Source organism: Petaurus breviceps, unplaced genomic scaffold (genome assembly GCF_028583685.1).
Source record: "Petaurus breviceps papuanus isolate PSGF00001 unplaced genomic scaffold, PetGlider_PUasm1.0 101, whole genome shotgun sequence".
Lineage (NCBI taxonomy): Eukaryota > Metazoa > Chordata > Mammalia > Diprotodontia > Petauridae > Petaurus > Petaurus breviceps.
In genome coordinates this window covers 5,026,181-5,052,355 of record NW_027185575.1, presented here as the reverse complement: position 1 = coordinate 5,052,355, position 26,175 = coordinate 5,026,181, and the positions used below count along the sequence as shown (strand labels likewise).

The 26,175-nt window shown below is 38.8% G+C and overlaps 1 protein-coding gene and 1 pseudogene across 1 annotated transcript in view; both read left to right on the top strand.

Annotated features, from left to right (window-relative positions):
• LOC138158147 (transmembrane protein 132D-like) overlaps nucleotides 1–26,175 on the top strand; it is a 983,977-nt gene that overhangs the window by 273,131 nt on the left and 684,671 nt on the right. The gene's annotated exons all lie outside the window — the stretch shown is intronic.
• Nucleotides 1,538–11,867, top strand: LOC138160706 (26S proteasome non-ATPase regulatory subunit 6 pseudogene; annotated as a pseudogene).

Below are 26,175 nucleotides of genomic sequence, written 5' to 3'. Positions count from 1 at the left end.
AGTGGGGACTTCAACCTCCCCCTCTCTGAATTAGATAAATCTAACCACAAAATAAAACAGAAAGAAGTTAAGGAGGTGAATAGAATTTTAGAAAAGTTAGATGTGCTACATCTCTGAAGAAAACTGAATGGGAATAAACCTTTTTTTTTTCTCAGAGGTACATGGCACATACACAAAAATTGACGATGTACTAGGGCACAAAAACCTCACAGTCCAATGCAAAAAAAAAAAGCAGAAATATTAAATGTATTTTTTTCAGATCATGATGCAATAAAACTTATATGTAATAAAGAAACATGGAAAGATAGACTAAAAATCAATTGGAAACTAAATAATCTATTCCTAAAGAATGAGTGGGTCCAAAAAACAAATCATAGAAACAAGCAATAACTTCATCCAAGAGAATGTCAATAATGCAACAATATACCAAAACTTACAGCATGCAGCAAAAGTAGTTCTTAGGGGAAGTTTTATATCTCTAAATGTTTACATGAATAAAATATGATGATGAGATCAGTGAATTAGGTAAGCAGCTAAAAATGTTAGAAAAAGAACAAATTAAAAATTCCCCATTAAATACCAAATTATAAATACTGAAAGCTAAAGGAGAGATTAATAAAATTACTTAAGAAAACTATTGAACTAATAAATAAAACTAGGAGCTATTTTTATGAAAAAAACACACTTAAATAGATAAACCTTCAGTTAATTTGATTTAAAAAAAGAAATAAAAACAAACAAACAAATTACCAGTATCAAAAATGAAAAGGGTGAATTCACCGCCAATGAAGAGTAAATTTAAAAAAAAATTAGGAACTATTTTGCCCAACTATATGCCAATAAACTTGATAATCTTAGTGAAATGGATGAATATTAAAAAAAAATTGTTCAGATTAACATAAGAGGATATAAAATGCTTTAATAATTGAACAAACCATCAATGAACTCCCTAAGGAAAAATCTCCAGGGCCATATAGATTTACAAGTGAATTCTATAAAACATTTAAAGAACAATTGATTCCAATACTATGTAGATGATTAAGGGAAACATGCAAAGGAGGAGTCCTGCCAAAATCTTTGTATGATACAAATATGGTACTGATACCTAAACTGGGAAGAGGCAGAACAGAGAAAGAAAATTATAGACCAAATATAGACCAAAAATTCTAAATAAAAATATGGGCAAAGAGATTATAGCATCTTATCATGAGAATAATATACTGTGACAAGGTAGGATTTATATCAGGAATGCAGGACTGGTTCAGTATTAGAAAAACTATTAGCGTAATTGATCATATCAACAACTAAACTAACAGAAACCATATTATTATCTCTATAGATGCTGAAAAGGCTTTTGACAAAATACAGCAGCCATTCCTTTTGAAAACACTAGACAGTATAGGAATAAATGGAGTCTACCTCAAAATGACAGGGAGCATGTACTTAAAATCATTAGCAAGTATTATGCATAATGGGGATAAGTATTTTCAATAAAATTGGGGTTGGTGGTTGTTGTGCCCCGGGAGCTGCTGCCGCCATGCTGCTGGAGAACCTGGAGGAGGAGGGCCTGCCTAAGAACCCGGACCTTCACATCGCACAGCTCTGCTTCCTACTCAGCCTTCTGGAGCACCTGGGGGACGCGGCCTATGGCCCCCTATTACGAAGCCTTATGTAAGTGTCTTGACTGGCAGATGAATATGGAGCTGATAAATAAAATGAAGAAGGCGAATGATGAGGAGTTGAAACATTTGGATGATGAACTAGAAGATGCAGAAAAAAATTGAGGGGAGAGTGAAATTCGAGATGCAATGATGGCCAAGGCTGAGAATTTGTGTCGCCGCATTGGGGATAAGGAAGGAGCTCTGAGTGTCTTTCAAAAGACATATGACAAGACTGTGGCCCTGGGTCACCGAATGGATATTGTATTCTACCTCCTAAGAATTGGCTTATTTTGTATGGATAATGATTTCATCACAAGAAACACTGAGAAGGCTAAAAGCCTAATAGAAGGAGGTGACTGGGACAGGAGAAATCACCTAAAGGTATATCAAGGTCTTTACTGTGTAGCTATTAGAGATTTTAAGCATGCAGCTGAACTCTTCCTTGACATCATTTCAACATTTACATCCTATGAACTGATGGATTATAAAACATTTGTAACATACACTGTCTACGTCAGCATGATTGCTTTAGAAAGACCTGATCTCAGGGAAAAAGGTCATTAAAGGAGCAGAAATTCTGGAAGTCTTGCAGAGCCTGCCCACAGTTCGACAGTACCTCTATTCACTACATGGATGCCATTATTCAGTCTTCTTCCAGTCATTGGCCATCGTTGAGCAGGAGATGAAGAAGGACTGGCTCTTTGCCCCTCATTATCAATACTACGTTGGAGAGATGAAAATCCATGCATACAGCCAGCTCTTGGAGTCCTACAGGTCATTGACACTTGGCTACATGGCAGAAGCTTTTGGAGTTGGTGTGGAGTTCATAGATTAGGAACTTTCCAGATTTATTGCAGCTGGAAGACTACACTGCAAGATAGATAAAGTAAATGAAATTGTGGAAACCAACAGACCAGATAGCAAGAAGTGGCAGTACCAAGAAAATGTCAAGAAGGGAGATCTGCTGTTGAATCAAGTTTAGAAACTTTCCAGGGTAATTAATAGGTAAGGCTCTGCGAAAGCATATACATACAAGGGGGAAGGGGAGAATTTATAACAACATTTGGGACATCTGACAATCTTGTTGGAATAAAGATGCTTTCAGTGATAAAGACTTGGAAATTTTATAGTCCATTTCATTATGTAAACTATTCAACTGTTAAAAATAAAGAAGACACTTTTTGGTTTCAAAAAGGAAAAAGATTGCGGTTGAAACAAGAATATCCATTATCACCACTGTTATTCAATATAGTACTAGAAACATTAGCTTTAGCAAGAAGAGAAGAAAAAGAAATTGAAGGAATTAGAACAGGCAAAGAAGAAACAAAGCCATCACTCTTTGCAGATGATATGATGATAGACAATCCTAGAGAATCAAGTAAAAAACTACTGGAAATAATAAGAGACTTAAAAAAATAATAACAAACAACTTTAGCAAAATTGCAGGATATAAAATAAACCCACATAAATCATTAGCATTTCCATATATTACTAACAAAGCCCAACAGAGCAAGAGATTGAAAGAAAAATTCCATTTAAAGTTACTGTAGACATTATAAAATATTTGGGACTTTACCTGCCAAAACAAACCCAGGAACCATATGAACAAAATTGCAAAACACTTTTCATATAAATAAAGTCAGATCTAAATAATTGGAATAAAAGTTAATTGCTCATGGGTAGGCTGAGCTAATATATTAAAAATGGCAATTCTACCTAAATTTATTTACTTATTCAGTGCCATACAATCAAACCACCAAGAATTATTTTATAGAGCTAGAAAAAATAATAACAAAATTTGTCTGGAAGAACAAAAGCTTCGGAATATCAAGGGAATTAATGAAAAGAAATGCTAGGGAAGGTGGCCTAGCCATACCAGATCTTATGTTGTATTATAAAGCATCAATCATCAAAACTACTTGGTACTGGCTAAGAAATAAAGTGGTGGATCATTGGAATAGGTTAGGTACACAAGACATAGTAGTCAATGACTAGAGTAATCTACCATTTGATAAACCCAAAGACTCCAGCTTCTGGGATAAGAACTCATTATTTGTTGAAAACTTCTGGGAAAACTGGAAAATAGCATGGCAGAAACAACATTGACCAATATCTTATATCAAATATAAATTCAAATACCAAAATAAATTCAAAATGGGTATATGATTTAGATATAAAGGTGAAACTATCAACAAACTAGGAGGGCAAAGAATAGTTTACCTATCATATTTATGTTGAATGGAAGAATTTATGACCAAACAAGAGATAGAGAACATTATGAAATGCAAAATGGATAATTTTGGTTACATTAAATTGGAAAGATTTTGTACAAATAAAAGCAATGAATTCAAGATTAGGAGAGAATCAGAAAAGTGGGAAAGAATTTTTACAGCCAGTTTCTCTGATGAAGGTCTCATTTCTAAAATATATAGAGAGTTGAGTCAAATATGTAAGCATACAAGTCTTTCCCCAATTGATAAATGGTCAAAGGATATAAACAGGCAGTTTTCAGAGGAAGAAATTAAAGCTATCAATAGTCATATAAAAATGCTTTAAATCACTTAATTAGAGAAATGCAAATCAAATAACTCTTAGGTACTACATCACACATAGCAGATTGGCTAATATGGCAAAACAGGAAAATTATAAATACGGGAGAAGATATGGGAAAATTGGAACACTAATGCATTGTTGGTGGAGTTGTGAAGTGATCCAACTATTCTAGAGAGCAATTTGGAACTATGTCCAAAGGGTTATAAAAATGTACATACCTTTTGACCCAACAATAGCACTTTTAGGGTTGTATCCCAGAGAAATCATAACAATGATAAAAGGACCCACATGTGCAAAAATATTTATAGCAGCTCTTTTTGTGGTGACAAAGAATTGGAAATTAAGGGGGTAACCATCATTTGGGGAAGGATTGAGAAAGTTGTGGTCTATGAATGTAATGGAATACTATTGTGTTATAAGATATGTTGAGCAGGCAGACTTCAGAAAAACCTGAAAAGCCTTAAACAAACTGATGCTGAATGAGGTGAGTCAAACCAGGAGATCATTGTACAGTTACAGCCACCTTGTGGGATGACTAACTTTGATAGACTTAACTCTTCTCAGCAATGCAAGGTTCTAAGGTAACTCCAAAATTCTTGTGATGGAAAATGCTATCCACTTGTAGAGAAGGAACCAGGGAATCTGAATACAGATCAAAGCATTCTCTTTGCTCTCTCTCTTTATTTTGTATTGTTTTTTTTTCTTCTTTGTTGTGGTTCATCCCATGGGTTCTAATTCTTCCTTACAACATGACTAATATGAAAATATGTTTAATATGAATGTACATGTAGAGCATGTATCAGAATATCAGATTACAATCTGTCTTGGGAGGGGGAAGCAAAGGAAGATGGAGAAAACTTAAAACTCAAAAGCTTGTGGAACTGCATGTTGAAAACTAAAAAATTAATTAATTAAGAAAAGATTGGGTAAATAAGAATATTTGAGGTAAAAAATTTTACTAGAAAACAAGAGCTTGTTCAACAGTATGTACTCCTGGGAGAATCAGTACAGATGGGAAATGATTTGGGCCCAAAATTGAACAGAAGAGTAAGCTAAATTGTCTTTAGGAAATGGCAAAATTCCTTTGTTGAACTCAAGCTTAGAGTCAAAGCAGAGTCTCAGCTTTTTAATGTCAATATTGTATGGCAAAGAGACATGGAATACAACCACCTCCCTGTGCTTCTGGTTTTCCTGAGTATATGAATTTCAGAACAAAGAGGACTGTCTACAATCAATCAATTAGTAAGCATTTATTTTTTAATTGTTTATTTTTAGTTTTCAGCATTCATTTCCACAAGATTTTGAGTTACAGATTTTCTTCCCATGTTTCCCCTACCCCCCACCCCAAAATAGCGATCTTACTGAATACCCCTCCCCCAATCTGCTCTCTCTTATATCCTCTCCCATCCCCCCTCTGACTTTTTAGTAGGGCAAGATGGATTTCTATACCCCAGTGCCTGTATATCTTATTTCCCAGTTGCATGTAAAAAAAAAATATATATATATATATATATATATATATATATATACATATATATGCATATATATGTATAACATTTTATTTTAAAATTTTGATTTCAAGATTCTTTCCCTTCTTTCCTCATCACCCACCCCTACTGGGAGAAAAGCAATTCAATATAGTTTATACATGTGCAGTTATGCAAAACATTTCCATAGTAGATATATTGTGAAAGAATGACTATATTTCCCTCCATCCTATCCCACCCCCCACTTTTCCATTTTCTACTTTGACCCTGTCATTCTTCAAAAGTGTCTGTTTCTAACTACCCTCCCCACCCCCAATCTGCTCTCCCTTCTATCATCCCCCCTCTTATCCCCTTCCCCCCTACTTTCCTGTGGGCTAAGATACCCAATTTGGTATGTATGTTATTCCTTCCTTAAGCCAAATTCAATGAGAGTAAGGTTGACCCATTCCTTATTGCCTTCCTGTTCTTCCCCTCCATTGTAAGAATTTTCTCTAGCCTCTTTTATATGAGACGATTTACCCTAGTCCGTCTCTCCCTATCTCCTCCTATATGTCATCCCTTCAACTATCCTCATACTGAGAAAACTATCATGAGTTCTAGTTATCATTTTACCATGTGGGAATGTAAATAGTTCAATTTTAATAAGTTCCTTATGATTTTTTTCCTGTTTACCTTCTCATGCTTCTCTTGCTTATTGTATTTGAAAGTCAAATTTTCTATTCAACTCTGGTTTTTTCATCAAGAATGCTTGAAAGAGGGGCAGCCAGGTAGCACAGTGAGTAAGAGCACCGGCTCCAGTGTCAGGATGACCTGGGGATCAAATCCGGGCTCAGACACTTAGCACCCACCCAGAAACACCTGGCCATGTAACCTTGAGCAAGTTACTTAACTCCAATTGCTTAGGGGAGGCCAGTTGGCTCAGCAAGTAAGAGCACCAGCCTCAGTGTCGGGATGCCCTGGGGATCAAATCCGGGCTCAGATACTTAGCACCACACCCAGAAATAACTGGCCGTGTAACCTTGAGCAAGTTACTTAACCCCAATTGCTTGAAAAAAAAAAGAATGCTTGAAAGTCCTCTATTTCATTGAATGACCATATTTTACCCTGAAACATTATACTTAGTTTTGCTGGGTAGGTGATTCTTGGTTTTAATCATAGCTCTTTGACCTCCAGAATATCATATTACAAACCCTTTGATCTCTTAATGTAGAAGCTTCTAGGTCCTGTGTTATCCTAATTGTGTTTCCACAATACTCAAATTGTTTTTTCCTGGCTGCTTGTAATATTTTCTCCTTGACCTGGGAACTCTGGAATTTGGCTATAATGTTCCTAGGAGTTTCATTTTGGGGATCTTTTTCAAGAGGTGATCAGTGAATTCTTTCCATTTCTATTTTGCCCTCTGGTTCTAAAATATCAGGGCAATTTTCCTTGAGAATTTCTTGAAGGATGTTTTCTAGATTGTTTTTATTTTTTTAATCATGGCTTTCAGGTAGCCCAATAATTTTAAAATTATCTCTCCTGGATCTATTTTCCAGGACAGTGGTTTTTCCAATGACATATTTCACATTGCCTTCTATATTTTTCATTTGTTTGGATTTGTTTTATAGAATTTGAATTTCTCATAAAGTCATTAGCTTCCATTTGCTCCAATCTAATTTTGAAGGATTTATTCTCTTCAGTGAATTTTTGAAATTCTTTTTCCACCTGGCAAATTTGTTTTTTTTTAAGGCATTCTTCTCCTCATTGGCTTTTTGGACCTCTTTTGCCATTTTAGTTAGTCTATTTTTTAAGGTGTTATTTTCTTCAGTCTGGTTGTTGACTCTCTTTTCATGATTTTCTTGAATCATTCTCATTTTTCTTCCCAGTTTTTCCTCCTCTTCTCTTACTTGATTTTCAAAATCCTTCTTGAGCTCCTCCATGGCCTGTAATCAGTTCATATTTTTCTTGGAAGCTTTTAATACAGGTGTTCTGACTTATTGTCTTCCTCCCATTCCATGCTTTGATCTTTTTTGTCCCCCAAAAATGATTTGATAGTCAGTTTTTGCTTCCTCTGTTTGTTCATATTGCCAGTCAATTACTTGACATTTGAATTCTTTTCCATGGTAGAATTCTGGTTCCAGAGAGGAGAGCTTTGTCCCAAATCCTGGGGTTTTTGCAAATTCTGTCAGAGGTCTGAGAAGGGCACCCTTTCTACAGACACCACACTGGCAAACTGGCATTTATCATCCCAGGACCAATACCCAAGAAAGTGACCCAGATCCAAGCAGGTCAAAGCAAGAGCGATTACCCTCTGAATGGTCGCTTGTTCCCCCTACCATCTGTAGGCTCCTGAGACAGCCATAGGGCAGCCACTGCATCCATCATGACTAAGACAGCTCTTGCCCTGGGGGCAGGGACCCAACTGTGCCCTTCTTTTCCAATAGAATTCAGGATTGACCTTTTACTTTCTTTTTGGCATTTATGGGTTGGAAAGTATGGAAACCATCGCAGCTACTAGTGATTCCCCCTCCTGAAGTCTGCTCAGGCTGCTGCTGATTGGGGCTGCCCTGGGGCTCACTAGGGACTGCTCCAAGCTCCCAGCATGCTGCAATGAACCCTTCCTGTCAGGTTTCCAGGCTGCCTTCAGTGGGAGATTTGTTTCTCTCTGTCACTTTGTGGGTTCTGTAGCTCTAAAATTTGTTTAGATTCATATTTTATAGGTATTTGAGGTGATTGTGGGGGAACTTCTATTTCACCATCTTGGCTCTGTCTCAGTAAGTATTTATTAAGCACCAACTATGTTCCAGGCACCATGCTGGGTACTTGAGATATGAATATAAAGAATGGAACAAACACTACTCAAGGAGATTACATTCTAATAGAAAAGACAAGAAGTACATAAAAGAATCTGTAGAATAAATATTAATAGGAAAAAGACAAATAATGAAAAATACATACAGACACAGGATAAATACTAGATAGGGAGGGAGTTGGGGGAGTCAGGGAAGGCTTCCTATAGATTTACAATGCTTTCGACCAGGTGGTGCAGTGAGGAAGAGTCCCAGCCCTGGAGTCAGGGGACCCAGGATCAGTTCCAGGCTCAGATACTTAATACCCACACAAAATAACTGGCCGTGTAACCTTGAGCAAGTTACTTAACCCTGATTGCTTTAAAAAAAAAAACAAAAAAAGATTTACAGTGCTTCTTAAACTGAACCCCACATGGGGTCACAAAATCTTTGGTAAAAGGTTTCTGAATGCACAACAACCAAAAATTAATTCAAAATCAAACTTGTAATGAATCCAAGGTGTTTCTGGCAATGTTTGCCCTTGCTTCATCATGCAACATCATTTTGGCCTTGGTTCTGAAGACAAAGCACATGTGCTTTGCATTTCATATGCCCTCAGGCCATGAGATGCCAACAACTATTTCTAAATAGCAAAGTGGAAAAAATTTAAGAAGCCCTGGTAGAAGATAATGCTTGAGCATGCAAATTAAAACTCAGCCACTAAATTTCATAGTGAAAAGGGACCTCAGATGCCATCTAGTCCAATCCATACCTGAACAAGATCTCCTATCCCTAATAAGTGAAGCCCTCCAATGAAGGGAAACTCACGGATTCCTAAGACAGCCCTTTCTACCTTAGGGCAATGCTCATTAATAATGGTTCCCCCCACCCCACATCAAGACTGAACTTGCTTCTGGGTTGGACATGATAGTTGCTGTGGTCCATTTTAATGCTCCATTTTTGAGATTCTCTGATTCCATGCACCGCTCTCTCCCACTACTCCCAGATCCTCCATCCAGGGCCACACAGAACATGTTCCTTCTCCCTGAGACAGGCCTTCAGATATATGAACACAAAGGGTATGTTTCTCATTAGTCTTGTCTCCCTTTATCCAGGCTAAATACCCTTTATTTCTTCAATTGATCCTCATGTGTCATGAACTCCAAGCCCTTTATCATCCTGGTGCCCTTCCCTGGATGCTCTCCAAGCTCAATGGTGTTCTCCCTAAAACATATCTCCCAGAACTCAGTGATCTGACCAGTGTCTCTCTGCAGTGATGTGAGGGTAGGGGAGGAAGAGCCCTCAAAGCAGCTTTCTTCCTTTTAGTTTCTCTTAAAATGTTTCTCTTCAAAAACTGACTTGACACCACCCTCCAAAAGTGAAGCCAGTGGGAATTCCTCTTTCGCTAAAAGCAGCCTCCCTTTTAGCAGGCTCTCCTCGGCTTCCTCTAGGGCCATTTGGAGCACTTGGCTTGAAGTGTGCCCCTGTGTATTTCTACTTGAGCTAATATGCTTTCACACTTCCCATTTTGAAATAGGAATCGGGGAAGAGAGAGTGTGGACACCTTTGGAGTTAATTACCTTTCAGATACTTAATTGGAGAGCCTGTCACATTAGGCTTCTGGGCGTATTATGTTCACAAACACCACACCTGCATGGTGGATGGGTTCCTGGCAAAGGCAGAGAAAATTCTGCATGGGGAGAGAGTTACAGAGTATTTACAGTCAGGACTGACTTCTAGGTCTAAAAGCTAGCTCTTCAGTAAAATTCCATTTCCCATGTGTTCTCAGAGGATCATGAGCTAGAATGGATCTTAGCGGTTATCTAGTCCTATGCCTGCCCCCCTCCGAAACCATTTTACAGATAAAAAAACTGAGGCCCAGGGAATTGAAGTCATTTACTAATAAAAGGTCACATAAGTAGTAAAGGCATTTGAATCCAAGTCTTTTTACTCCAGAGACAACAGATTAAACAGTCACAATGATTTCCCCTCTTAGGAAACTCTTTGAAGATATGAATTAGTTGGGTTGAGGCTAGTGGGACATTCCCACCTTTAGTGAAAATCAAACCTTGAGTGCCAAGTAGTTCATAGAAACTTAAATTTCAGTGGGACTTGAAAAAAATAACATTGTCCTGCAGGTTGGATACTTATATGTCCTTTTCCATATAAGGTATTCTGGATAATGGAGGGTTATGTCAGGCTTGGAGTCAGGAACACTTAGGTTCAAATCCCATCTCTGACACTAACTGCGTGACCCTGGACCCTCCAGGTGCCTCAGGAAACTTTAAAGGACTAGTTGACCATTCCTCCCCTGCCCTGCTCATCCTCCCCCTCTTTCTCCTTTCACTACCACCACCTCCTACATTTCTTAAACCACTATACCACTACCACTCTCACCACCATTCATTTATTTACCACTTTAAAATCTAGAAAGGACTTCATGATTTTATCTCATTTGATCTTCACAATAACCCATGGGGATAGGCGCTGTTATTGTCCCTGTTTTATATATGAGGAAACTAAGGCTGAGAGAGGGTAAATGACATACCCGGGGTCACATAGCTAATATCTGAAGCTGGATTTGGACTTAGGGTTTTCTGACTCTGACCACTGTGCCACCTCACTGTCACATAACTAAGTCACAGACTGCTTGATATCTGTGTTGTTAGTGTGTGTTTCTATACCAGAAGTGCTCCTCATTCTAAGGAAATCACAGATCCTTCATATCATTAGATAAGGCTGATAAAGCATAGAGAGGTTAGTTGACTTGCCAAGAGTCACACGGCTAGTTGGTTTTAGAACTCATATGAATTAATAAATGCTTGTTGTTGGTATGACTTGTCCTGCTTATTAAAGTACTATTCCTTACACTCCCATCATATAATCTTCATAGGAAGGAAGGAAAAGAGAAGAAGGGAGGAGGGAAGGAAGAAGAAGGAAAGAAAGGAGGGAGAGAAGTATTTATTAAACATTTGGAGATCTGACCAAGGCCTATGATATAGTCAATAAGGACTTATGGAAAATTATGTCAAAATTTGGTTGTCTAGTGAAGTTCATTGGCATTGTATGCCAATTTCCTGATGGCATGCTTGCCCAGGTCCTAGATAATGGATTGTGCTCTCTCACTTTCCCATTCACCAAAGTGTGAAGGAATGAAACAAGGCTGTGTACTTACTCCCACGCTTTTTAGCATGATGTTTTCAAACATGTTGTCAAAAGCCTTCAATGAGGATAGACAAAGCATCAAGCTCAGCTACTGCATTGATGGTAAATTCTTCAACTTTGAAAGGCTACCCATCAAGACCAAAGTGGAAGGATTGGTGGTGCACGTTTTTCTGTTTGCTGATAAAGTGTCTGTGAAACCTGGACAGTCTACAAGCACCATGCCAGGAAACTAAATCACTTCCACTGAATTATCTTAGGGAAATTCTGAAGGTCACTTGGCCAGGCACTGAGGTCCTTTCTCTAACTAAACTGCCAAGCATTCAAACTCTACTCGAGAGTACATTCCTGATAGGCTGGCCACATTGTTAGAATGTAAAACATACACTTGCCAAGAAGGCAATTTTATGGAGACACAGGGTAAGCATTAACATGGTGGTCAGAAAAAAGCAATACAAAGACACTCTCAAGAACATTGGAATTGATTATGTGACATGGGAGACACTGGCACAGAATTGCCCAGCATGGTATGCCCTCATTAGAGAAGATGCCATACTCTGTGACCAAAACATAATTGAAGTAGCTCAAAAGAAACACGAGATTCACAAATTTAGAGAATCCACTCCAAGTGTTCACATGGACCATTAGTGCCCGACCTGTGGCAGAGCATTCCAAGCTCACGTTGGTCTGATCAACCACAGTCGGACACAGTGAAACTTGACTCTGACATAGGGAAGTCATTTTGGTCGTCTTTATCTTTGGTCCTCTTCAAGAACGAAGGACAACAACCAAAGGGAGAGACCATCTTCCCAGGTCATCAGGCCCACAGCCCAAGAGTCATCCTCAACTCCGCACTATCTCTCACCCCCACATCCAAGCTGTTGCCAAGGTCTGTCCATTTCATTTCTGTAATATCTCTCAAATATGCCCCCTTCTCTCCTCTGGCACTGCCACTTTCCTGGTACAGATCCTCATCCGCTCACATATGGATTATTTCAAGACTCTGATGGTGGGTCTACTCTCCTAAAGTCTCTCCCCATTCCAATCCATCCTGCATTCATCCACTAAAGTGATTTTCCTAAAGTCTGATTATGTCACCCTGTACTCAATAAGCTCCAGTGGCTTCCTGTTGCCTATGGGATCAAGTACAGAATGCTCTGTTTGGCATTAAAAGCCCTTTATAACCTTGTCCTCTCCTACCTTTCCAGCCTTCTTACGCTTCTTCCATTCAGTGACACTGGCCTCCTGGTTTCCCCATGAACAACACACCCCATCTCTTGACTTCAGGCATTTTCTCTGGCTGTTTCCCATTCCTACAATGCTGACCTCCCCCCCCCCCCCATTCTGCCTACTGACTTCTCTGGCTTCCCAGCTAATATCCCACCCTTCCCTAGAAGCCTTCCCCATCCCCACTTAATTCTAGTACCTTCCCTCTGTTAATTAGTTCCTATTTATCCTGCATACAGCTTGCTTTGTTTAGATTTGTCAGAATATTGTCTTCCCCCAGTAGATGGCAAACTCCTTCAGGGCAGGGACTATCTTTTGCCTTTCTTTGTATCAGTAGGGCTTAACATTGTGTCTGGTCAATAATAGGTGTTCAATAAATATTCACTGATTGAATATTTCATTTGAGCTTCATTAATAATAATAGCTAGCATTTATATAGCACCTATTATGTGTTGGACACTGGGCTAAGAAAGTACTTTACAACTATAATCTCATTTGATCTCCACAACAACCCAGGCATGGGGGTAGGTGCTATTAGTATCTCCATTTTATAGATGAGAAAACTGAGGCCACCAGTAGTTAAAGTGACTTCCCCAGAGACACAGAACTAGGGGATATCTGAGACTGGATCTGAATTCAGGTCTTCCTGATTCCAGTCCTAGTTTTATTCACTCTACCCCTTGCTACCCCTAGAAAATAAAATGAGTTAGGGAACTGAGAGTTGGATGCATGGTGGGAGAAAGTATATTCCAATGTAATGACTGTTGGATCTGGAGTCAGAAAAACAACTTCATTACTGTCTGAAAGACCTTGGACCTATCACTTAATTTCCTTGAGTCTTGGTCATCTCATTTGCAAAACCCTAGGGTAGGAATAGATAGCCTATAAGGTTTCTTCCAGTTCTAAATCTTTAAAAGGAGATCATGTTCTGACTTTTCTTGGGAAAATTAGGCCAACAAATGAATCTTTCTCCAGCCGGTTTCTTGCTCTGTGCAATAAATTTAGCATACCCCTTCAGTGAAAGGCACAATGAGGAATAAAGGGAGGTGGGAATTTGGGGTAACTTTCAACTCTGTTAAATATGATTGATCTAAGAAGTGAAGAGGGAAATCATTTGGTTTTATGCACTGTTAGCCTGAAGCTTTGGACTCTGAATGACTCTGCTGAGGATAGGCATTCTGAAAACTAATACAACAGGGATACTCAGTTCTCCGTCATAATGAAATGTTTACAGAATGAATGAATGCTCAATCACAGGCCCAAGCTCTGGCCTTGCGGTTGTTTTGGAGACTGTCCTATTGAAATCAACTATGTAAAATGAGGGAAATAATTTTGTATGCGAGAGAAAAGAGAACATGGAGTGATTTATGATTTCGATATCAGTGAATAGATGTTCCTAAAGTGCTTGTCTGTTCATGTCATCCCCTTACTCAATAAACTGCAGTGGCTCCTCATAATCTCCAGGATCAAATAGAAAATTCTTTGTTTGGCATTTAAATCCCTTTGCAGACTGACCTCTTTCTGACTTGCTGGTTTTCTTACACTTTACTCCTCTCCATATAGGCTACAATCTAATTGTACTTGCCTATTTGCTGTTTCTCAACACGACATCCCATCTCCCATCTCCATGCCTTTGGACTGGCTATTTCCCATGTCTGGAATGCTCTACTTCCTTACTTCTGCCTCTTATATTCTCTGATGTTCTTTCTACAAGGTCCATGTCAAGTTCTACCGGCAACCTTTCCTGGTCCCCCACACCTCCAATTACTAGAGCTGTCTTCTTCAAATTTATTGTTTGGTTTGTTTTTCAGTCCCATCCAATACTTCATGACCTCATTGAGGTTTCATGGCAATGATACTAGAGTGGTTTGTCATTTCCTTCTCTGATTCATGTTATAGATGAGGAAACTGAGGCAAACAGGGTTAAGTGACTTGCCCAGGGTCACACAGCTAGTAAGTGTCTCAGACCAGATTTGATGTTTTCTTTTCAAAGATACTGGAGTGGTTTGCCATTTCCTTCGTCATATCATTTTACAGATGAAGAAACTGAGGCATATGGAGTTAATTGACTTGCTCAAGTTCACACAGCTAGTGAGTATCTGACTCTGAATTTGAACTCAGGTCCTCCTGACTCCAGGGCTGGCGGTTTATCCACTGCACCACCTACCATCTCTTTCCCATCTGTCTTCCTAGCATTTACCTCCCATTTTTTCTGCATGTATTTTATATGTAACTAGTTATTTCCATGAAGATATAAGTTCTTTGAAGGCAACCAAATTCTTTTAAGCTTTCTTACATACTTAACACTGAGCAGCACAGTATCTCACATGGTAAGGCCTTAATAAGTTCTGTAATTGATCAGTCGATTCAATAACAAAAACTAGGACCATAGGATGGCTCAGCAATGGAAATGAACCTTTTAGGGGAAGTCTAATCAAGGATAGTGCATCATGGTAAGACCCTCATGAGATGACAGTACATTGGAATCTTAGAGTTCGAAGGGGCCTCAGAGGATATATGTAATCCAACCTGCATCTGACCCAGAAGCCCCTGGGCAATCTAGTCATCATCCTGACTTTGTTTAAGGAACCACAGAGAGGAAATCCACTAGTTCCTAAACCAGCCCCTGGATTACATATAGGATTTTGGATCAAGAGCTGGAAGGGGCCCAGAGGCCATCTATCAACACCTAATATTTGTTTACTGACTCTGAGTCTAGAGTCAGTAGGTATTTTTGTTTGTTTTTCTATGTCATACTGTTTCTAATCATTAGGAAATCTTTCCTTATATTAAGCTCAATCTATCTCCCTTTTCATTATTCCTCTGGAGTTAAGCAAAACAATTCGAATCCCCTTTCTAATGACAGTTCTGAAAGTACTTAAAGGCAGTACTCTTATTTCCGCCTAAGTCTCTTTTTCTTAAGCCTAAATATCCCCAGATTTACTCTCATAATGTATGATCTCAAGGCTCTTCACCATTATGAGTCCTCCTCTATGCAGAGGATGACACATAAGAGGACACGTAAGAGGACACATAAGGTCCCCAGCTTATCGAAGTCTGTCCTAAAAAGGTAGATGGCACAGTGGATGATGTGCTGGGCCCAGAACCAGGAAGATCTGAGTTCAAATCTGGCTTCAGACAGTTATCAACTTTGTGATGCTGGGCAATACACTCAAACTCTGCCTGCTTCATTTTCCTCATTTGTAAAATGGGGATGATAATAGTACCTACATCACAGGGTTGTTGTGAGGATCAAATAAGACAATAGCTGTAAAAACTGCTTAGTACAATACCTGACACGTAATATGTGCCATGTAAATGTTAGCTATTATTATAAAAGAGGGGCAGCTAGCCAGCACAGTGGATGTAGTACTAGACCTGGTGTCGGGAAGACTCATCTTCTGGAGTTCTTCTCTGGTCTCAGACACCTACTAGCGGTGTGACCCTGGGCAAGCCACTTAATTCTGTTTGCCTCAGTTTCCCCATCTGTAAAATGATCTGGAAAAGGAAATGCAAACCACTCTTGTATCTTTGCCAAGAAAACCCCAAATGAGATCATGAAGTTGGACACAACTGAAAAATGACTGAATGCTAAATTATTATAGCAAATGTAGCGACCTGAAACTTCCCCCTCACATAAATAACAGTACCCTCCCTTCTGAACTATCTTTTTCTTTGTGAACAGTTTGGTTGCTGAAAGGGGCAGATTAAGAAAATTTATATAAGGAAAGCTGTCAAAAATTCAACTTGGGAAGAAATATAATTTCTCAGATACAATCTTGAGGAGAACCATAGTGTTTTGAAGATCAGGTAGGGAACTAGGCCTCAGATTAATTTAGGGAGAACTGTTTGAGTGAAGAGCATTGGGTGAAATAATTATGACTGAAGGCTATTGTAACATAAGAGATCAATTGCAGGCTACTGTGTTGAGAGTTTTTAACAATTATAACTCACAAAATTCTAAATAGAATATAATGTGGAATCATTATATAAAAATTTTGGGGTTCATGTTTGACAGAAAGATGGATTTTCTGTGTTTTTTTATGCCATAAGATAAAGTTGATTCATTGACCCACAAGAGACTGTTTTGAGGTTTGGAAGGATAAAAAGTCAGAAAAACTTGGAGATGTCATAGAAAGAATTAGAGGAAATAGCAGGATAGGACGCTAAGGACAGGAGGTGTCACAAGAAGCCATGTACAGGAGATAAGACTCTAGAAACTTTGCATTTAACTTACTGATTAGCTGAAGAAAAACTTCATGATGAAAGTTTTCTTTCTTTTTTTTACTCTTTCTTTCTTCCTTCTTTCTTTCTTCCTTTGTTTCTTTTCCCTCCCTCCCTCCCTTCCTCCCTTCCTTCCTTCCTTCCTTCCTTCCTTCCTTCCTTCCTTCCTTCCTTCCTTCCCTTCCTTCCTTTCTTCCTTTTTTCAACATTCACTTTTATAAGATTCTGAGTTCTACTTTTTTCCCCCTTTCTCCCCTCCCCAAGATGGTATTCAATCTGATATAGGGTATACATGTACAATCATATTAAACATATTTCCACATTAGTCACATTGTAAAAGAAGAATCAGAACAAGAGGGGAAAACCACAAGAAAGAAAAAAAGTGAAAATAGTCTGCTTCAATCTGCATTCAGACTCCATAGTTCTCTCTCTGAATGTGGATAGCATTTTCCATCATAAATCTTTTGGAATTGTCTTGGATCATTGTATTGCTGAGAAGAGCTAAGTCTGTCAGAGTTGGTAATCACACAGTGTTGCTTTTACTAGGTACAATGTTCTCCTGGTTCTGCTGATTTTACTCAGCATCAGTTCATATAAGTCTTTCCAGATTTTTCTGAAACACTTGAAAGCTTTGTGGAATAATGCTGAATCCTGCTACTGGATAAAGAGGTGATGGTCTCTATATCTACATGCTGAAAGAGGAAACCTCTCAGGAGTGTCTGCCTTTTCCTATATTGCTCTCTCTCGTTTATGAGAGGGAATCAAAGGAAGAAAGAGAGGTTTTGTGTCTGTTTTGTTGTAAGATGTGCTTTGCTGTGAGAAGAGACTTGGAGTTAATTTTACAGTAGAGCATCTCTTACTGTTTACAGAGCTGAGAAACTTGTCATTTTCTGGCGTGCAGGAATTACTTGCTTCTACAATAATGTAACACTTTTAGTGCCCCTGTAAAGGGTGGCTGTGAGCTAAAAGAGCTTGTTACTATTTATTTGGCTCAAGAGCTGAAGAGGAGTGATTTTATTCAGCAGGAAAGTGGTAAGGACCAGAAGAGGAGAAATTGTAGGGAATTTGGCTTTGGGTGGTGAAGATTATTTCTGAACAGATCAAAGATATCAAAGCCTGTAGTCCAAGATTATGAGTGTTCTAGGGAATATGGATTTCTCCATTCATGTGCTAGGCTTCTCCAAGCGTGTGCCCATTCTCTTCTGAAGACAGTATGTGCATTAATGGGGGCATGTCACCTAGGTTTATGGGTGGACTGTGATGTTCTGATTATCCTGTTGTCTTCTATTGAGTAATTTAGATGTTCAGTTATTTTTGTCCTTGCCTTCTATTGATTGAAATTTATGATTATTTCTATTTTTGCTTTATAATGAGCAAATATCATGATCATTCTGGGTCTGCCTTACCATTTAGTAAATATTTTGCTTGAAGGTTAATAGTGTCATGTGTAAATAAGAAGATCCCTTGTGAAAGCTCAAGAGATATAGTATTAAGGAATAGCAATGTATCCTGGATGAGCCTCCATAGTATAACCCAATCATGGCATGGACTTCACATTATTTCTCTGAGCAAACACTGTCAAATGCCATCACACTGGCAGTTCTGGGCTTCCTAGGGTAAGATATGCCACATAGCTGTTGTTCATAGTCTTTTTCAGGGTTCCAGGTGCAACTATAGTATCTAAATGGATGTTCCTACTCTCCACCACTCTGGCTCCCAAGTCTCCCAGGCGTGCTATTTTATTCTAACTGGTACATTTCTACTGTCTTTCTGAAAGAGCAGCACCGTATAGTGAAAGGCATGCTGACATGGAACCAGGACGCCTGAGTTTGAATTTTCCCTTTGACATTAACTAGCTGTGCAAACATGGTCACAACATTTTTACCTCTAAGAGCCTCTGTGTCCTCATCTGTAAGATGGGGATAATGATATTTGTACTATCTATTTCAGTATGTCCATGTGAGGAGAACATATTTCAAGTCTTATATCATTCAAGACATGTGAGCAATTGGTCGCAGGTTTATTCCATGATCGACCTTTAATGTTGAAGAAGGTTATGCCATTCATATAATTTGTGAAGCCCATCGGGATCATTTCTTATTCAGCATACTTTCTAAATGCAAATTATTAATGGTATGTTGATTCTTGTCCTAGCCTTGATATTGGTCTGACCTTTCTTTTTCCTGATGATAAACAGTTTTCCATATAATCCAGTGAGGGATGAAGCATGACTTATTGGCTTTGACTGAAAAGACCAGGAGTGTCACCCAAGGTGTCAGGCATGGGAACAGAGCTAATGCAACTGGACTGGGACCAGTGAATATGTCAGGGACAAGCAGAGCACAGGAGCCTACCCAGCAGAATTGGACTGATTACTTTGTCCAAATATTTAATTGCCATCTTTGCTTAACTTAATAAATTAGAATTACCTGGGACTCAGAGGTATGGGAAGTGCTACCAACAAAGAAATACCAAGCACTTGGCCTGTCTGGCATGTTCTATTTTAGCAATCCCTTGGTGGGAATTCCAAATGAGGTGCTGGCTGGTGCAGTGATAGAAATGCCAATGGACTCATAACATTATCCTGACTCTACAATATAATGATCACATTACCCAGGCTAAACAATGTACTCATGGTATTTATTCAGATTCTTTAGTGCACCAATAGCATTACTTTGTCCCTCCAATGGACTCACTGAATATAAAGACCCTACAGTGGAGCTTAGGGCAACTAAATGGCAGAGTACATAGAACACTGAGCCTAGAGTCAGAAAGACCTGAGTTCAAATCCTGACTTAGCCATTTAAAAGTTGTCCAACCCTGGGCAAGAAGCTTAACCTCTGCCTGCCTCAGTTTCCTTATCTCTAAAATGGAGATGATAATAGCACCTACTTCCCAGGGCTTTTGTAAGAATAAAATTAGGTAATTTTAAAAAGTGCTTTGCAGACTTTAAAGAACTATATAAATGCTATCAGTAGATAAAGTGCCAGGCCTAGAATCAGGAAGACTCATCTTCCTACATTCAAATCTGCCCTCAGATGCTTACTAGTGTGTGACCCTGGACAAATCATTTAACCCTGTTTGCCTCAGTTTCCTCATCTGCAAATTAAGTGGGGAAGAAAATGAATGGTAGATTACTCCAGTATCTTTGCCAAGAAAATACCAAATGGGGTCACAAAGAGTCAGACATGACTGAAATGATGGAACAACATCATCATCATCATCATCATCATCATTATTATTGTCATTACTACTACTACTACTACTTATGACGTTACCCAATGGACTCATGATGTTATCCAGACTGTACAGGAGATTCATAATATTACCCAGACCTTACAGTAGAATGATAATAAATATTCAGATATTCTAAATGTGCTTATAACATCTATACTTTACACTGAACTAAGTACATTACCTAGGTAGAATCTACGCTAGACACTTAGCATTACCAAGAATCCTCAGTTGACTCAGGTCATTACCCAGACTCTTCAGTGAACTCATGACATTACCCAAATTTTTAAAAATGGAAATTGGTAGAAGGTTTGTTGTGTATTATTCCTCATTATTCCCCATCATTTCATCAAACTGACTTACTTGATATTCACTATACAAAACAGCTTCCGTGCCTTTGTCCAGGATTCCCACCATGCCTAGAATCACTCCCTCTAAGCATTTACCCCTTAGAATCTATAGAGTTTTCTTCCTTCAAGACTCAGAGAAATTATTATCCACTATGCAGAAGGTTGTCTTGTTCCCCTGCCCCCAGGAATTTTTTTATATATATTTTAATTTTAATTTTCTGTATGCATGTTGCTTTCCCCTAATAGAATATAAGACATATGAGAGCAGGGGTTGTTTTATTTTTCTTTTTGTTTCTGAGCAGCTAGGTGGTGTGGTGTGGTATGGGGTCAGGAGGAGATGAGTTCAAATACTGCCCAAGAAAGATACCTCCTTTAGAATCTTGTTATTTAACCTGAGTTCCAATTTCTTCATCTGTAAAATGGGGATAATAGTAGCACCAACCACACAGGGTTGTTGTGAAACTCAAATGAGTTAAGTTACAAAACTTGTGCTACCTTGTGGAAATATTACTATTATTGTTCCCAATGCCTAGCCTATAATAGCTGCTTAATAAATGCCTCTTGAATTGCATTGAACAGTCTTCTCTGTCTTTCTGTCTCTGTTGCTGACTTTCTTTCTATTTCTCTTTGGGTTTTGTGTGTCTTTCTGTTCCTCCTCCTCCTCTTCCTTTTTCTCTCTCTCCCCTCCCCTCTTCTCTCCCCCACTTCTCTTTCCCTGCCTCTGTCTCTTCCTATTTCTGTCTCCACCTGTGCACCTAAGAATTATTACAGATACCAGAGAACTTTTGTTTAATAATATCTTTCAAAAATGTATACAAGACACACTTTTAAGCTTAAGTTGAATTATTAATTCTTTTCATCATCTCGATTTAATCAACAGAACTATAGACCCATCCCTGATCTATAAAGTTTGCTGATTTCTGAGATCTAAAATTTCACAATCAGCTCTCTTAAGCCAAGAAGAACTAGCTTTAGAACACCCTTGATTATGTTTAGCTATATTTACCATATTGGAAATTAAAAGGATAGTTTTAAAAATATATATTTATTAATTTGTATAAAATAATAAACTTGTTACATGTTAATATAAATAGCATATTTTAATGAAAAATACTTGTGTTTTCTAAAACAAAAATCTAGTGAGAAGAGTGGCCTTGTTTTACATATTTTTGTAAATCTCTTTAATGTATGGCTTAATAGAAGACAGCTAGATATCAGCTTCTGCTTTCAATCTGTTGTGATAGGATGTTTTGGTAAAAGGATGTGAAGATAATCCTGGTCTCACATAGGTACATTGTTGGGAAAAGGAGGAGTATTTTAATAGGCAAATAGCATTCTAGTTGCTATAATGAAAATAGTTTTGATCTCACAGAGTCTCTGAAAGGGTCTCAGGGTCCCCAGCGTTCTTTAGAACACCTTTTGAGAACCTCTTGTTTGGTTCCACCTTCTCATTTTCTACTTAATAGTATTTCATTTTTCCAATTACATGTAAAGATAGCTTTCAACATTCATTTGTATAACATTTTGAATTCCAACTTTTTCTCCCTCTCCTCCCCCCTCCCTAAGACATCAAGCAATCTGATATAGGTTATACATGTATGATCATATTAAACACATTTCCACATTCAACCATCTCATTTTCTAGATGAGAATAATAGGAAGGAATTGTCTCATCTGAAAGTCACATAGGGAATAGGAAGCAGATATGGAACTAAGCCAAGGTCTTTAGTGGGCTTCCAAATTCCTTGTTCTTCTCCCTATTACAGTATGCTACCATGTTTTTCTCCTTCCCTACCCCCCTCCCAACCTAATCTCCCTGTTAGGTTTTTACTGTCTGTAGTTTACTTTGGAAAAGATTTTGGAAATATACTACAAAGATATTGAGTCATAGCCTAGAACTCACAGTCAGGGAGAGAAAGAGAAAAAGGATTGTCCTGGGCAAAGATGCAAAATTTGTATCACAGGCTCAATTTAGGGATTATTGAGCACCTCAGGCAACAGGGAATTATTCCAACCTTTTTTAAAAAAAGAAATTTGTAAATGAGTTCATGTGCCCACAGAGATGTCATCACTTGATAGTCATATAGTCTTATTTTCAGTCTTGCATTTATTAAGCACCTATTATATGCCAGTCATTCTGCAAAAGCACCTTTCAAAAATCTTTTTTTTAATTGTTACCTACTATGTGCAAAAAGCTTGCTGTGCTTGGCACTATGAAAGTTATAAAGGTTAGATAAAACTCCACAGGTAGCTCACTGTCTAGTGGGAGGAAGGGGAAGTGGGAGGAACACAGAACATATTACTACATATTGTTTCATATTCAGTTTAGGGCAGTGTAACTGCAAACACCATAGCATACCCAGGATGCTTACCAACACAGGTTCTTTGATCTACTTTTCTAAGGGAAAGCAAAAAGGGTTAACAATCTTACTTTAATCAAACATATATCATTTACCTACTTTAGGAGAAAAAGTCAGCATCCTGAACTTCAGAAAATACAAACAGAAATTACAAGCAGACAAAAAATACAAAGAAAATAAAACAATTCAGCAGACCAACAGACAGGGCTTCTAGCTCTCTGACCATTACATACATACATAGTTACCAGAGAGAGAAGCACCAGCATCTGTGTTTTCAAAACCAGGGGGCTCAATGGCTGCCCAGAGTTGCATCTGGCCAAATTACACAACTCTTCCCATGAGTGAGCTCCAAAGCAAAACCTCACCCTAGGGTATATATAGCCTTCTCCAGGGCCAGAGAACATCACAACCTCCATAACCCACTGCCTAATTACAAAGTAATAATGGAGGCCTTCCTGAAAAACAAGGCCCCCCTAAGCAAGCTTTTCTTGTTTGGCTCCAAGTGAGGCCCATTAAGGGACAGGGAAGAACTTCAAATTCCCTTCCCATTAAAGGCAGGTAAGTGGTGCAATGACTAGAACACCAGACCTGGTTTCAGGAGGACCTGAGTTCAAATGTCACCTGTGTAAGCCTGAACAAGTCACTTAACCCTGTTTACCTCAATTTCTTCATCTATAAATGAGCTAGAGAAGAAAATGACACACCATTCTAGTGTCTTTGCCAGGAAAACCCAAATGGGGTCACACAGGGTTGGATCCAATGGCACTTTAAGTTTTGCAAATGGCTGTACATATTATTTCATTTGATATCTCATTTGTTCCTCACAACTGATCCTCACAATTTTTACTTTGGAAGAAACTGAGGCTGAAAGATGCTCAACAATTGATTTTATCCATCATTACAATGCTAGCAAGTATTCAAGGCAGTATTTCAACTCAGATCTTCCCAACACTTAATCCAGAGCCCTTTTCCACGCCACCACCTAGCTGCTTCTCTTTCCAATATCACCCCTTAGGTGATTCTCTTCTCTCTGCATTATATTCTGCTCTGTTATACCTTGTTCCATGGTCTTCTCCAAACCTTTCCAGGAGTCAACCCTGGATTACTCCCCTGCCATGCAAATCCTTTGTGTTTATTGTTGTCTTGCTAAATGGAGCTGGAAAAAATCTCCAAAATGTTTTGACTGGTGATTCACAACAGCAAGACAATTCTCAACTGATACTTTAGTCCACTCTCCACCTCAGCTGTTCCAAATCTTTTCTCTCTCTTAAAGCCTTCATTGTAACCTCCTCCCCTATTTTCTCATCTGATGACCTGGCCTTCCTTGGAAACCTTGAGGCCCTTTTAGGAAATCTCTCTCTTCTCCTACTTTTCTCATCTCACATCATTCAGACATGTTCCTCTGCCATTTCTTTCACTCCTATGTCAAATGAAGCTGTGACCCTTTTCCTACTGACAGCCAGTCCCTTTGCAATCACTGTTGATCCTATCCTTTCTGACTGAACTATCAGATAACTGCCACTATCATTTCCATCCTCACCCAAATATTCAATCTCTTCAAAAAAACAAAACCTTCACTAAAACACAAAACTCCCACTGATTATTGCCTTATAGCTCTCCTTCCCTTCTAGGCTAAAATCTTTGAGAAAGCCATCTATACTAAACCTTTCCTCATCCTTCCCTCTCTTCTAACTACTAAACAGAAGTAATCAGTCTTCCAGATCACCCATTGTTATGGGAATGGGAATCTGAAGATCTTCCCTGCCCCATGGCCCTTTGATAGGCTTAAGTGACTCTGAGCACCTTCCCTGATTTGAAAATATACTCTACCCCCTAACAGGCTGACTGTGGTTACATGGAGCCTGTGGTGGGAGGCTTGTTTTTCAGGAATGCCCACCCCTTGTTGTTTTGTGATTGGGAAGTGGGTCAAGAGGCTGTGACATTTTCTGATCCAGGAGAAGGGTATATATATACCCTGATGTGAGGTTTTGTTTGGGGGCTCACTTTGAGAAGAGTTGTGTGATTTGACCATATGAGACTCTGGGTAGCCGTTGAGGCCCCTGGCTTTGAAAACCCAGATGTTGGTGCTTCCCTCTCTGGTAACTGACTAGGTATGGATGTAATGGTCAGACAGCTGGAAGCCTGCCTGATGATCTGTTTCTCTGTCTGTAACTTCTGCTTGTAATTTGTTCGTATTCTCTGAAGTTCAGGATGCTTACTTTTTCCCTTGAACTAGGTAAATGATATATGTTTGATTGATTAAAGTAAGATTGTGGACCCATTTTGAGTTACTTTCCTTTAGAAAAGCAGATCTAGGAACCTGTGTTGGCAGCCACCCTGAGTATGCTATGGTGATTGCTGCTACACCCATTTAATAGAAACTGCCCCTCCAAAGTTACCAGAGAGCTCTGAATCCCCAATTCAAATGGTCTTTTTTCAATTCTCATCTTTTTTGACCTTCCTACTACTTTTGGTTCTGTTACCTTCTTTTCCTGGATTCTTTCTCCTTGCCAGGTTTTCAGGGCACTGCTCTTTCCTGAATTTCTTACCTAGATGAACATTCTTTCTCAGTTTCCTTTGTTGGATCTTTATCCCAGCCATGCTTACCAACTGTGAATATCTTCCAAACCTCTATCCTGGGCCCTCTTCTACTCTAGTCAAGGGTTCTTAACATTTTCTTTTCTTTTGTGGACACCTTTGGCAGTCTGGTGAAACCTATAGACTTGTTCTTAGAATAATGTTTTTAAATTCATTGTTGTTTAGTCCCTTAGTAACAGCTGACTTTTTATGACCCCATTTTTTCGCAAAGGTACTGAAGTGGTTTTCCATTTCCTTCTGCAGCAGCTCATTTTACAGATGAAGAAACTGAGGCAAACAGGGTTAAGTGATTTGCCCAGAGTCACACAGCTAGTACACGAGACTGGAATTGAATTTAGGTCCTCCTGACTCCAGAGTCATGCTCTATCAACTGTGCTAATGAAGAGGTTATCCATAAGGAGGGTTAGAGTTGCTCTGGAGACCCCAAAATACCAACATGCTGGGTCCTGCCAAATGAATTCTACTCAAGTCTTATCTCAGCCAAAGAAAAGTAAAGTTTATTAAAAGTTCACTTGTATTAGACACAGATTAAGCCTATGCTAGGTAATTCT